The 13435-nt window shown below is 40.8% G+C and overlaps 1 pseudogene; it reads right to left on the reverse strand.

Annotated features, from left to right (window-relative positions):
• Positions 1-6809: 6809 nt before the first annotated feature.
• On the reverse strand, positions 6810-7759 carry LOC129560053 (olfactory receptor 4C46-like; annotated as a pseudogene).
• Between the last annotated feature and the right edge of the window lie 5676 nt (positions 7760-13435).

A 13435-nucleotide genomic window follows, 5' to 3' on the forward strand; every position in this document is an offset into this window, starting at 1 on the left:
GGACTGGTAATTCATTTCACATATGATATTTTACATGTTTCAATGCTATTCTCCCATTTCATCCTGCCCTCACCCTCTCCCGCAGAGTCCAAAAGACTGTTCAGTACATCTATATCTCTTTTGCTGTCTCGCATACAAGGTTATCATTACCTTCTTTCTAAATTCCATATACATGTATTAGTATACTGTATTGGTGCTTTTCTTTCTGGCTTACTTCACTCTGTATAATAGGCTCCAGTTTCATCCACCTCATTAGAACTGATTCAAATGTATTCTTTTTAATGGCTGAGTAATATTACATTGTGTATAAGTACCAAAGCTTTCTTATCATTTGTCTGCTGATGGACATCTAGGTTGCTTCTATGTCCTGGCTATTATAAACAGTGCTGCGATGAACATTGGAGTACATGAATCTCTTTCAATTCTGGTTTCCTTGGTGTGTATGCCCAGGAGTGCGATTGCTGGGTCATATGGCATTTCTATTTCCAGTTTTTTAGGGAATCTCCACAATGTTCTCTATAGTGGCTGTACTAGTTTGCATTCCCACCAACAGTGTAAGAGGGTTCCCTTCTCTCCACACCCTCTCCAGCATGTATTGCTTGTAGACGTTGGATAACAGTCATTCTGACTGGCGTGAAATGGTACCTCATCGTGGCTTTGATTTGCATTTCTCTAATTATGAGTGAGGAAGTCTTTCGTATCTCTCCTTGCTATTCTTTGGAACTCTGCATTCAGATGCTTATATCTTTCCTTTCCTCCTTTGCTTTTCGCCTCTCTTCTTTTCACAGCTATTTGTAAGGCCTCCTCAGACAGCCATTTCGCTCTTTTGCATTTCTTTTCCATGGGGATGGTCTTGGTCCCTGTCTCCTGTACAATGTCACGAACCTCCATCCAGAGTTCATCAGGCACTCTATCAATCAGATCTAGTCCCTTAAAACTATTTCTCACTTCCACTGTATAATCATAAGGGATTTGATTGAGGTCATATCTGAATGGTCTAGTGGTTTTCCCTACTTTCTTCAATTTAACTCTGAATTTGGCAATAAGGAGTTCATGATCTGAGCCACAGTCAGCTCCTGGTCTTGTTTTCACTAACTGTATACAACTTCTCCATCTTTGGCTGCAAAGAATATAATCAATTTTATTTCGGTGTTGACCATTTGGTGATGTCCATGTGTAGAGTCTTCTCTTGTGTTGTTGGAAGAGGGTGTTTGCTATGACCAGTGCGTTCTCTTGGCAAAACTCTATTAGCCTTTGCCCTGCTTCATTCCATGCTCCAAGGCCAAATTTGCCTGTTACTCCAGGTGTTTCTCGACTTCCTACTTTTGCATTCCAGTCCCCTATAATGAAAAGGACATCTTTTTTGGGTGTTAGTTTTAAAAGGTCTTGTAGGTCTTCATAGAAGCGATTAACTTCGGCTTCTTCAGCATTACTGGTTGGGGCATAGGCCTGGATTACTGTAATATTTAATGGTTTGCCTTGGAAACGAACAGAGATCATTCTGTCGTTTTTATGATTGCATCCAAGTATTGCATTTTGGACTCTTTTGGTTACCATGATGGCTACTCCATTTCTTCTAAGGGATTCCTGCCCACAGTAGTAGACATAATGGTCATCCGAGTTAAATTCACCCATTCCAGTCCATTTTAATTCACTGATTCCTAGAATGTCTACATTCACTCTTGCCATCTCCTGTTTGACCACTTCCAATTTGCCTTGATTCATGGACCTAACATTCCAGGTTCCTATGCAATATTGCTCTTTATAACACCGGACCTTCCTTCTATCACTGGTCACATCCACAACTGGGTATTGGTTTTGCTTTTGCTCCATCCCTTTATTCCTTCTAGAGTTATTTCCCCACTGAGCTCCAGTAGCATACTGGGCACCTATCAACCTGGGGAATTCCTCATTCCTTATCCTATCATTTTGCCCTTTGATACTGTTCATGGGATTCTGAAGGCAAGTATACTGAAGTGGTTTGCCATTCCCTTCTCCAATGGACCACATTCGACTATGGTCCATATGATCAGATCGGATAGTTTCCTGTGATTATGATTTCAGTTTGTCTGCCCTCTAATGCCCCCTCCCAATACCTACCATCTTATTTGGCTTTCTCTTACCTTGGTAGTGGAAAATCTCTTCACAGCCACTCCAGAAAAGTGCAGCCGCTGCACCTTACCTTGGAGGAGGGGTATCTCCTCAAGGCCGCCCCCCTGACCTTGAACGCAGAGTAGCTCCTCTCCGGCCTCCTGCGCCCCCGCAGCCACCGCCTGTTGGACGTGGGGTAGCTCCTCCGGCCGCCAGCCCTGGCCTCAGGCGTGGGGTAGCTCCTCACGGCCGCGCCTCTTTGCGTGGTTCGTTGCGCCGGGGCTGGCGTCTCTCGCGTCTGTGCTGCCGGGACCGGCGTCTCTCGCGTGATAAGAAAGACTTCCTCAGTGATCAATGCAAAGAAATAGAGGAAAACAACAGAATAGGAAAAACAAGAGACCTCTTCAAGAAAATTAGAGATTCCTAGGGAACATTTCATGCAAAGATGGGCTCGATAAAGGACAGAAATGGTATGGACCTAACAGAAGCAGAAGATATTAAGAAGAGGTGGCAAGAATACACAGAAGAACTGTACAAAAATGATCTTCACCACCAAGATAGTCACGATAACGTGATCACTGAACTAGAGCCAGACATCTTGGAATGTAAAGTCAAGTGGGCCTTAGAAAGCATCACTACAAATAAAGCTAGTGGAGGTGATGGAATTCCAGTTGAGCTATTTCAAGTCTTGAAAGATGATGCTGTGAAAGTGCTGCACTCAATATGCCAGCAGATTTGGAAAACTCAGCTGTAGCCACAGGACTGGAAGAGGTCAGTTTTCATTCCAATCCCAAAGAACGGCAATGCCAAAGAATGCTCAAACTACCGCACAGTTGCACTCATCTCACACGCTAGTAAAGTCATGCTCAAAATTCTTCAAGCCAGGATTCAGCAGTATGTGAACCGTGAACTCCCAGATGTTCAAGCAGGTTTTAGAAAAGGCAGAGGCACCAGAGATCAAATTGCCAACATCCGCTGGATCATGGAGAAAGCAAGAGAGTTTCAGAAAACATCTATTTCTGCTTCATTGACTATGCGAAAGCCTTTGACTGTGTGGATCACAATAAACTGTGGAACATTCTGAAAGAGATGGGAATCCCAGACCACCTGACCTGCCTCTTGAGAAAACTGTATGCAGGTCAGGAAGCAAGAGTCAGAACTGTACATGGAACAACAGACTGGTTCCAAATAGGAAAAGGTGTACGTCAAGGTTGTATATTGTCACCTTGCTTATTTAACTTATATGCAGAGTACATCATGAGGAACGCTGGGCTGGAAGAAGCACAAGCTGGAATCAAGATTGCCGGGAGAAATATCAATAACCTCAGATATGCAGATGACACTACCCTTATGGCAGAAAGTGAAGAGGAACTCAAAAGCCTCTTGATGAAAGTGAAAGAGGAGAGTGAAAAGGTTGGCTTGAAGCTCAACATTCAGAAAACAAAGATCATGGCATCTGGTTCCATCACTTCATGGGAAATAGATGGAAAAACAGTGGAAACAGTGTCAGACTTTATTTTTTTGGGCTCCAAAATCACTGCATATGCTGATTGCAGCCATGAAATTAAAAGACACTTGCTCCTTGGAAGGAAAGTTATGACCAACCCTGACACTATATTAAAAAGCAGAGACATTACTTTGCCAACCAAGGTCCGTCTAGTCAAGGCAATGGTTTTTCCCGTTGTCATGTATGGATGTGAGAGTTGGACTGTGAAGAAAACTGATCGCCGAAGAATCGATGCTTTTGAATTGTGGTGTTGGAGAAGACTCTTGAGAGTCCCTTATACTGCAAGGAGATCCAACCAGTTCATTCTAAAGGAGATCAATCCTGGGTGTTCATTGGAAGGACTGATGCTAAAGCTGAAACTGCAATACTTTGGCCACCTCATGCGACGAGTTGCCTCACTGGAAAAGACTCTGTTGCTGGGAAAGGTTGGGAGCGGGAGGAGAAGGAGATGACAGAGAACGAGATGGCTGGATGGCATCACCGACTCTGTGGACATGAGTTTGAGTGTACTCCGGGAGTTGGTGATGGACAGGGAGGCCTGGCGTGCTGTGATTCATGGGTTCGTGGAGAGTTGGACATGACTGAGGGACTGAACTGAACTGACTGAATTATTAGTGATGTTGAGCATCATTTCATCTGTCTGTTAGCCATCTGTATGTCTTCTTTGGAGAAATGTCTGTTTAGTTTTTTGGCCCATTTTTTATTGGGTCTGTTATTTTTCTTGAATTGAGCTTCAGGAGTTGCTTATATATTTTTGATATGAATCCTTTGTCAGTTGCTTCATTTGCTATTATTTTTCCCATTCTGAAGGCTGTCTTTTCACCTTCCTTATAGTTTCCTTTGCTCTGCAGAAACTTTTAATTTTCATTCAGTTCAGTTCAGTTCAGTCGCTCAGTCATTTCCGACTCTCCGCGACCCCATGAATCACAGCACTCCAGGCCTCCCTGTCCATCACCAACTCCCGGAGTTCACTCAAACTCATGTCCACAGAGTCGGTGATGCCATCCAGCCATCTCATTCTCCGTCGTCCCCTTCTCCTCCCGCCCCCAACCTTTCCCAGCATCAGAGTCTTTTCCAGTGAGTCAACTCGTCGCATGAGGTGGCCAAAGTATTGCAGTTTCAGCTTCAGCATCAGTCCCTCCTATGAACATCCAGGATTGATCTTCTTTAGAATGGACTGGTTGGATCTCCTTGCAGTATAAGGGACTCTCAAGAGTCTTCTCCAACACCACAGTTCAAAAGCATCAATTCTTCGGCGATCAGCTTTCTTCACAGTCCAACTCTCACATCCATACATGACCACGGGAAAAACCATTGCCTTGACTAGACGGACCTTGGTTGGCCCCATTTATTTATTTTTGCTTTTATTTCCAATATTCTCGGAGGTGGGTCATGGAAGACCCCGCTGTGAATTATGTCAGAGTGTTTTGCTTATGTTCTCCTCTAGAAGTTTAATAATTTCTGGTCTTACGTTTAGATCTTTAATCCATTTTGAGTTTATTTTTGTGTATGATGTTAGAAAGTGTTCTAGTTTCACTCTTTTACAAGTGGTTGACCTGTTTTCCCAGCACCACATCTTCATCATCTGATTGCTTAATGTACTTATTATCTTTCTCTTCTAATTAATATGTGAAGTCCATGTAGTAGAGGTACTGGCTCCCCAAGCTGCAATCAAGATTGCCAGGAGAAATATCAACTACCTCAAATATGCAGATGACACCACCGTTATGGCAGAAAGTGAAGAGGAACTCAGAAGCCTCTTGATGAAAGTGAAAGAGGAGAATGAAAAAGTTGGCTTGAAGAACAACATTCGGAAAACTAAGATCATGGCATCTGGTCCTATCATTTCATGGCAAATAGATTGGGAAATAGTGGAAATAGTGTCAGACTTTATTTTTTGGGGCTCCAAGATCACTGCGGATGCTGATTGCAGCCATGAAATTAAAAGACGCTTACTCTTTGGAAGGAAAGTTATGACCAACCTAGATAGCATTTTAAAAAGCAGAGACATTACTTTGCCAACAAAGGTCCGTCTAGTCAAGGCTATGGTTTTTCCAGTGATCATGTATGGATGTGAAATTTGGACTGTGAAGAAAGCTGAGTGCCGAAGAATTGATGCTTTTGAACTGTGGTGTTTGAGAAGACTCTTGAGAGTCCCTTGGACTACTAGGAGATCCAAACAGTCCATTCTGAAGGAAATTAGTCCTGTGTGTTCGTTGGAAAGACTGATGCTAAAGCTGAAACTCCGATACTTTGGCCACCTCATGCGATGAGTTGACTCACTGGAAAAGACTCTGATACTGGGAGGGATTGCGGTCGGGAGGAGAAGGGGACAGCAGAGAATGAGATGGCTGGGTGGCATCACTGACTTGATGGACATGAGTTTGAGCAAACTCCAGGAGTTGGTGATGGACAGGGAGGCCTGGCATGTAATTCTTGGGGTCAGAAAGAATTGGACACGACTGAGCGACTGAACTGAACCGAACTGAACTGAATTTTCTAGTAGAAACTTTAGGGTTTTCTACGTAGAGCATCATGACATCTGCAAACAGTGAGAGTTTTACTTCTTCTTTTCCTATCTGGATTCCTTTTATTTCATTTTCTGCTCTGATTGCTGTGGCCAAACTTCCAAAACTATGTTGAATAGTAGTGGTAAGAGTTGGCACCATTGTCTTGTTTCTAACTTTAGGGGGAATTCTTTCAATTTTTCACCATTGAGGAAAATGTTTGCTGAAGGTTTGTCATATATAGCTTTTATTATGTTGAGGTATGTTCCTTCTATTTCTGCTTTCTGGAGTTTTTTTTTTTTTTTTTTTATCATAAATGGATGTTGAATTTTGTCAAAGGCTTTCTCTGCATCTAGTGAGATAATCATATGGTTTTTATTTTTCAATTTGTTAATGTGGTGTATTATATCGATTTATTTGCGGATATTGAAGAATCCTTTCATCCCTGGAATAAAGCCTTCTTGGTCACAATGTCTGATCTTTTTAATATGTTGTTGTGTTCTGTTTGCTAGGATTTTGTTAAGGATTTTGAATCTATGTTCATCAGTGATAGGACCTGTAGTTTTCTTTTTTTGTGGCATTTTTGTCAGGTTTTGGTATTAGGGTGATGTGACTTCATAGAATGAGTTTGGACGTTTACCTTCCTCTGCAATTTTTTGGAAGAGTTTGAGTAGGATAGGTGTTATCTCTATTCTAAATTTTTGTTAGAATTCATCTCTGAAGTTGTCTGGTCCTGGGCTTTTGTTTGCTGGAAGATTTCTGATTACACACAATTTTCTAATGGCATTTTCCATCTGGGCATTTGTCAAGGTAAAGATTAAAGAATTTAGCATGAAAGTTATCATAGTATACAATTCAGTAACTGCTTTATCCATAGGTAAGATAGCTGCAGGTCTCATGTACACAAATATGCAGGGCACAAAGTATAAAAGTACCACTCTGATGTGGGAGATGCAGGTAGAAAAGGTTTTTCATCTTGTTCCAAGATGTAGGCCATTAGGGAATGCAAAATGACTGCATAGCAGACCTTCAGGAGAAGGAACTTTAACAGACAAATGAAGCCACTGTTGGCAGCAATGAAGAGCCCTAGAGTGTGGGTATTAGTGCTGGCAAGACTGAGCGAAGGGTTCGTGTCACACATAAAGTGGTCTATGACATTAGGGACACAGAAGGATAAGTGGAAGATGAAGAGGATCTGTATGACTCCATGAAGAAAGCCTCCCATCCATGACACTCCCACTAGCAACCAACACACCTGCTGGTTCATGATGCTTGTGTAGTGCAAGGGCTTGCAGATGTCCACATAGTGGTTATAGGCCATCACAGTAAGAAGGATGACTTCAGCACCTCCAAAGAAATGTTCCCCAAAGATTTCGGTCATATGTCCATTGAATAAGATGGTTTTCTTTTCATGGAGTGAATCTGCAATCATCTTAGGGGCACATTCAGAGGAGTAGCAGGAAAGATAGTCCAGGAGAAAGTACATGGGGGACCACAAAGATGGGCTTGCAGTGATGGTGACCATAATAAGCACATTTACTACCACAGTGGTGATGTAGATGACAAAAAACATGGCAAATACCATTTTCTGCATCTTTGGATTCTCTGTGAGGCCCTGTAGAACAAACTCTGTCATGTTGTTCCTGTTCTCCATGTGTTTCATGAAATGGTTTATTCACAACCGAAAAGTGAGAGAGTTAATTCTTAGGTAGTTTGATAAGGAGTCTGGGGCCCTCAAAGAGAAAGGGTCCAGGACCTTTGAGCATGAGAAAGGGACAAACTTTTTTTTCTACATTGCTTTGTCTTAGTCACATTTTTTTTCTTACACTGAGATTTTAAAAATCTTTAAAATTAACTTTCTTTAAGCCCAGAGCTAATGATTATACAACAAAACAACTCATCTTGCTATAGGGTATACTTTTTCTTAAGCTCTGTACTAGTGATTATATAACGACAATGTATCTTGCTCAAGGACATGTTTCTCTTCTTAACATGAACCTTCTAACTAATCTTTTTATCTATGTTGTGGGAGTCACTGAGTGACTGAACTCACTGAACTGACTGACTGTGGGAATGGGTCTGGTAAGACCTTTCTATTGTGAGTTCTAACCTTGTGAATTTAAGACGTATATTGTGGGAGTGGGTGTGGTAAAAATTATATAAGGCCTTGATAAGACTTGATAAGAGATAATCTAAGTCTCCCTTCTGATGTCTATGTTAGAAGCTTTCTTTGCCCTTTTTCACTGTAATAAAACTTCTGCGACACAAAGCTCTGAGTGATCATGCCTGGTCTGAAGCTAAATCCTCTTCTTCAGTTCAGTTCAGTTGCTCAGTCGTGTCCGACTCTTTGCGACCCCATGAATCACAGCACGCCAGGCCTCCCTGTCCATCACCAACTCTTGGAGTTCACTCAAACTCATGTCCATCGAGTCGGTGATGCCTTCCGTTCTGTTCTGTTCCGTTCAGTCACTCAGTCGAGTCCGACTCTTTGCGACCCCGTGGACTGTAGCCTATCAGGCTTCTCCGCCCATGGGATTCTCCAGGCAAGAATACTGGAGTGGGTTACCGTTTCCTTCTCCAGGGGATCTTCCCAACCCAGGGATCGAACCTGGGTCTCCCGCATTCGAGGCAGACACTTTAACCTCTGAGCCACCAGGTGATGCCTTAGGAGATCACAAATCCATCCTTTACTATCCAAAGCTGTCAAAGGAAAACATAATTTTAATTTATGCCTTCTTAAACTTACTAAACTTCTTCACTTTAACAAGTAATAAATACCCAGACTTTACTGAGTATGAATTCTTTCTTTTTTTTAATGAAGAAAAGATTCTGAGTTCTTAAGATTAATCCGACTACCTCCAGTAAAAAATTATTTTAATAGCATAGATGTGAGGAACTTTTGTAAACCTATGGAAGGGAGACCTTCATCATCTGAAATGGTTCAGAGTCTAGCCTCAAGTAGTGTATTCCCAGATAATGGCAACTAAGTGTGAAAAGAGGTAGAGGATGGATGTAAAGCTGAGGAATTTTCCTTTTACTAAGAAAGGGGGGCCATGGACCTTAGTTGAAAATGTGAACGGAAGGATGAAAGAAATCTGATGAAGAGGGAATCTTGGATGTTATTCTAGTAAAGATTTTGTGTGTCTAGGATGAAGTTGGCAGGGTTTCAGTAAATGGTTGGAAGATGTCTCCGAGATAGAAACCACAGTAGCAAAGTACTTAGAATAGTTGAAAAAGGAGTAACACTACAAGGTGCATGTGCTAAATTGCTTCATTCATGTCCATCATTTTTGTGACCTCATGGACTCTAGCTCACCAGGCTTCTCCCTCCATGGGTTTCTCCAGGCAAGAACACTGGAGTAGGTTGCCATGCCCTCAGGTTGCCATCTTCCCAACAGGTCGTTGTTGCTGTTTAGTAGCTAAGTCATATCCAACCCTTTTGTGACCCCCCACGGACTGTAGCCGCTCCACATTCCTCTGTTCATGGGATTTTTCAGGCAAGAATACTGCAGTGGATTTCTATTTCCTTCTCCATGGGGATTTTCTTGACCTGAGGGTCAAACCCATGTCTCCTGCATTGGCAGGCAGATTTTTACCACTGAGCCACCAAGAAAGCCCAAAGAATGGGTGCAAGAACTAATTAGTATTCATAATGCATGTTGACTAAACCTAATTACTTTGCAATAGGTAATAACTTGTACATCCAATGATTTATTGCAATGTTCATAGTATACCAGCACATTCTTTCTTTTCCTAGTGATAACAACTTGTATGGTTGGTATTGTATCATCCATTTTGCAGACGAGGAAACAATCTCATAGAATAATGTGACGAGTTTAATAAAAGTGCTAATATTAACTAAAATGGCACACTTAGTGTGCTTTAAGTGTTATGCAGAGATTTAGTTTTAATACTTGGTACAAACCTACAAGATGGTTACTACCATCATTTTTATGCTTATTTTGCACATTAGGAAATGGAAGCATAGGTAAATTAAGGATTCTGTTCAAGGTTAAGCAGCTAAAATTTTAGGCAGAGGTAAGATTAGTTCAGATTATGCATCTTCATTTTTTTGCTCCAAATTCTTAATCCATGCTCTATATTGTCATGCTATAGTAAATAATGGAGGACTAATACTTCCTTTTGAAATGACCATAATTATTATACTTTTGACTATTTTAATACTACTTGAGATGCAAGTTTATATTGAGAAATCTCATCTGCTCTCTCTCTGTCACACACAAACACACACATTGATATCTCTGAACTCCCAAGTAGTAAGTAAACTGCGGTACTGAATTTATTGAATGGCTCTTTCATCTTGACTTCTTCCTCAGACCTAACTTTTCCTTCCCTGATACCACTCCAAAGAATGGAGCCCCAGATTTCTCTGCAAAATGCTGAGAAAGCCTATGCAACTGGTTATATGGTTTGGTTTGAGAATCAGAAAGATCCAGTTTGAATCCTGGTTCTTCAAATTGCAACCTCTTTCATCTGAATTGCATTTCTTTGGCACCTAAAATTCTTGTTTTCTCAGCTATAAAGTTAGAATAATAAAATCCACTTCATAGATCAATAGTTGAGTGATTATGTATATGAACACAACTACCTGCTGTGGACACAAAAGAACTTTTAGTTACTTTTGTGACTGTGTATACAGCTGAGGGATAGGAAGAATTAACAATTGGAGCAGTAATACAGAGAAGTGTTTAACCATGATTCAAGTTCCAGAAGAACTACTGCTAATTTTACTCTCAAAGAAACAGCAGAGGCTGATATTATCCATAGCAGGTTTCCCTGGAAGGGTCTCCATATTTGTACTTGATGAAATAACTTGTGATTTATGTGATTGATATTTGTAATTTTCTCTTTTATGTTTGTGGAGTATAATTAAAATTTGTTTCCATCCTCATTATTAGTCCTGATTACTAAAAATGATGTTTCATGGCCAAGCATGGTTCCTGGTGTCACAGAGCTGGTTTCCGCAATCTGCTTAACCTCTTTGAATCTCAAAATTTTCAAGTGTCAAATTAAGTTAATATTTATGAATATCTTTTGAAAAACTGAAATGCAGGTAAAGTAGTCTTTTACTATATTGAAAAGTGTTGAAAAGCAATGAGTCATACATATGAAGCAGCAAATTAAAATAAGCACCAGCACTATTGAAAACCTGACCTTAGCTCTTCACATGACTTCAGTGATGTTTGAATGTGTTCAGAAGTTCCATATTCAAACTAGTTTCTTATAACAAGTAACTTTCAGTATAAAAGGTGTAACACTTGAGAAGAGTTTGTTAATTCTGAAATGAACAGTTGTTAAGAAATTGTATGCATTGAACATGTGCAAATTCTTAGTATATCAATTATATCTCATGAAACCTGTTGTAAAAGAAAAAAGTGTTCTTATATGTCTAAATCTTTCCAACTAGCTTCTAAAGCCTCAAATGTTCTTCGCAGAAAATTTGCTTTCTGATTTTGAATTTAGAATGGGTTCATTGGAAATACTATGTAGAACTGATTTTGAATAAATGTCTGTGGTTCTGCAGCACAAGAAATAGACAGTGTGGAATAAGCATATTCAAATGGTTCATTCTGCCCATGATGAATCTTGTTCTAGAGAGGTGAAGAGCAACACAAATCACTTCCACCTTGCTCTTGTATATTAATGGATATTCAAAGAGGCTTTGATAAGGTCAGAGACCTTGTCTTATAGCTGCTACTTTCTCTCCTAGGAATTAATTATCTCCTTTGATGGAAAGACTTTGTCCAGAAGCAAGTACTCACTGTGAAGTGGAGAATATTTTTCCCTTCGTGTGTGTGCATGGGATTCCAGTTGTGTTTGACTGTTTGTGACCCCATGGAGCCTGCCAGACTTTTCTATGTAATTTTCCAGACAAGATTACATGAGTGGGTTGCCATTTCCTTCTCCAGGGGGTCTTCCTGACCCAGGGATCAAATCCACATCTCTTGTGTCTCCTGCATTGGCAGGCAGGTTCCTTATGAGCTGAGCCACTGGGGAAGCTCAGTATTCCCTTCGCCTGGAATCTAAATCTGTGAGATTTCCTCTTTTCTATCAGGACCTGGATTGTTAAGACAAAAGCTGTTTTTCTTTCTCTCTTTCACCTCCTCCTCCAGATTTATTATTGTATCACAATAATAAATAAATAAAAATTTATTTTAAGGTGTATAATAGCATTTAGATACAAGCATACATTGTGAAATAATCATCACAATCAAACTATTTACATATTTATCAATCATATTGTTACCATTTTTTCTGGTGATAACATGATCCACCCTCTTAGCAAATTCTGAGTGTACAATGCAATATTGTTAACAATAATCACATTGTTGTATAGCATACTTCCAGAAATTATTTATCCTTACATAACTGAAACTTGGTTCCCCTTTACCAATCTCTGCTTATTTCTCCCTGGTATTCTACTCTTTGTTTCTATAGATTTGACTATTTTAGATTCCATATATAAGTAAAGGAGCTTCCCACGTGGTGCTAGTAATAAAGAATCCACCTGCCAATGCAGGTAGACGTGAGAGACAGGGGTTTGATCCCTGGGTAGGGAAGATACCCTGAAGGAGGTCATGGCAACCCACTCCAGGATCCTTGCTTGGAGAATCCCACGGACAGAAGAGCCTGGCAGGCTACATTCTATAAGGTTGCAAAGAATCAGACACAACTGAAGTGACTTAGCATGCACACACACATATAAGTAATCAGTCAGTTCAGTCACTCAGTCATGTCCGACTCTTTGTGACCCACTGAACTGCAGCACGCCAGGCCTCCCTGTCCATCACCAGCTGCTGAAGTCCACCCAAACCCATGTCCATTGTGTTGGTGATGCCAACCAACCATCTCATCCTCTGTCATCCCCTTCTCCTCCTGCTCTCAATGTTTCCCAGCATCAGGGTCTTTTCCAATGAGTCAGCTCTTTGCATCAGGTGGACAAAGTATTGGAGCTTCAGCTTCAACATCAGGCCTTCCAATGAACACCCAGGACTGATCTCCTTTAGGATGGACTGGTTGGATCTCCTTGCAGTCCAAGGGACTCACAAGAGTCTTCTCCAAAACCACAGTTCAAAAGTATCAAATTTTGGTCCTCAACTTTCTTTATAGTACAACTCTAACATCCATATACGACTACTGGTAAAACCATAGTCTTCACTAGACGGACCTTTGCTGACAAAATAATGTCTCTGCTTTTTAATATGCTGTTTAGGTTGGTCATAACTTTCCTTCCAAAGAGTAAGTATCTTTTAATTTCATGGCTGCAATCACTATCTGCATTGATTCTGGATACCAGAAATATAAATTC

This window comes from Moschus berezovskii, chromosome 16 (assembly GCF_049115385.1).
Source record: "Moschus berezovskii isolate FMDL1 chromosome 16, NW_MosBer_1.0, whole genome shotgun sequence".
Taxonomy (NCBI): domain Eukaryota; kingdom Metazoa; phylum Chordata; class Mammalia; order Artiodactyla; family Moschidae; genus Moschus; species Moschus berezovskii.